The sequence below is a fragment of the Sinocyclocheilus rhinocerous genome, unplaced genomic scaffold, assembly GCF_001515625.1.
Source record: "Sinocyclocheilus rhinocerous isolate Xijiao unplaced genomic scaffold, SAMN03320098_v1.1 scaffold3220, whole genome shotgun sequence".
Lineage (NCBI taxonomy): Eukaryota > Metazoa > Chordata > Actinopteri > Cypriniformes > Cyprinidae > Sinocyclocheilus > Sinocyclocheilus rhinocerous.
Window position 1 is genome coordinate 361,240 of NW_015648158.1, and position 2,260 is coordinate 363,499.

Genomic DNA, 2,260 nt, shown 5'->3' on the forward strand with positions numbered 1-2,260 from the left:
CTCACTCACTCACTCACTCTCACACACTCACTCACTCACTCTCACTCACTCTCTCACTCACTCACTCACTCACACACACACACACACACACTCTCACACACACACACACACACACACTCTCTCACACACACACACACACACTCACACTCACACACACATATATATATATGTATGTGTGTGTGTTAACGAGGACAAGAGTGAAATATTTCAGTTTCATATTTCAGACTGTTCTGTGTTGAGTAAATAAATAATAAAAACAGGAAAGTGCTGAAAGTCAACATTTACTGAAAAACAATTTCCTTCTTAAATAAACAAATGAATACAAACATACATAAATAGTTAATAAAAATAGAAAAGTGCTGAAGGTCAATATTTACTTAAGTAGAACCGTCTCCTTTACTATAATAATAATAATAATAATAATTAATCAAATTATTAGTCAATATTTACTTAAGTTGAACCATTTCATTCTTGACAATAATAATAATAATAATAAATAAAATGGAAAAAAGTTAATAAAAACAGGAAAGTGCCAACGATTGTCAATATTTACCGAAGTATAAGCATTTAATTCCTTTCAAAATAAATAAATGAATACTTAATAAAAATAGGGAAGTGCTGAAGATCAGCATAGAAATATATGAGATGCATCATGATAATGCACATTTTTATTTTTTACATTTTATCTTTTCATGCTGTTATGTTATGCATTAGAATAGAATTTGTATCTTGCTAAGCATTTCATTATAGGTTGATTATTAAATCAAAATATTTTTGATTACATGTTTGGATGTTTGTAATATTGTCTGTGCAAAGGCACTTATATAATGCATATAATGTAAACATCAAATATACAAGTTTATATATTTTCCCACCAGTTAAGTAAAGCACGATTCACCAGAAAAACAGTCAACACATACATTTATTAAATATTATAATACAGATTATATCATATGCAGCACGCAGTTCTGACAATTTACTATGTAGTTTCACAGAGAACAATAAAAATATATAGGTTTCCAATACAGTTTCAACAAATCATTTGTGTCTGTCGTTGTCTGTAGTTTGTGTCACTGAGGCTCTGAGCCGAATACATCGATCAGAAGAAGTTTTTACAATTCACACGTCCAACATTTGTAGATATTGTTATATTGTGAGCTACGTACAGTGCCATTCAGTGTAAGCTAATGTTACAGGGCATAAAACAGCAATACATACAGAGAGATGATGTGGCAGATATGACGGGAGTTAGTGCCGATAACACTGGCACTTCAACCGATCGCTCTCGATTACAGCAGATTACTACAATCACATCAGATCCAACAAGTGTTTAACGTTTGGGACACCATACAAAAGTTTGGCTGCTGGTAGAAGAGCACGTCTGTACACACACACACACACACACTCACACACACACACACACACACTCACACACACTCACACTCACACACACACACACTCACACTCACTCACACACACACTCACATACACACGTCTATATGGCAGATATCAGATATAAGTGAACATCAAGCGCTTTGCACACACGTCCCTGAACAGAGAAACTTAAGGCAAAAAGATCAATACGAATGAAACTCTGTCTGGTGATCGATTGTTTTTACAGTAAAGTAGCTTCACTGAGTGAGGTACGTCATTGTGTAGCAGCTCAACAGATTATCTGAGTGATGAAAACATGACGGTTAATGAGTGAATGCGGTGAGAACACGTCAGGCTCACATTTCACCACAAAATCAAAAGGAAGAAATAAAACCTGCATAAAGGAAATTCAGCCTAATTTTAAGAACATTTCATGACAATTAATCATTTTCATTCAATGTAATGTGACAATTTTGTATATATATATATATATATATATATACAAAATTGTCACATTACATTGAATGAAAATGATTAATTGTCATGAAATGTTCTTAAAATTAGGCTGAATTTCCTTTATGCAGGTTTTATTTCTTCCTTTTGATTTTGTGGTGAAATGTGAGCCTGACGTGTTCTCACCGCATTCACTCATTAACCGTCATGTTTTCATCACTCAGATAATCTGTTGAGCTGCTACACAATGACGTACCTCACTCAGTGAAGCTACTTTACTGTAAAAACAATCGATCACCAGACAGAGTTTCATTCGTATTGATCTTTTTGCCTTAAGTTTCTCTGTTCAGGGACGTGTGTGCAAAGCGCTTGATGTTCACTTATATCTGATATCTGCCATATAGACGTGTGTATGTGAGTGTGTGTGTGAGTG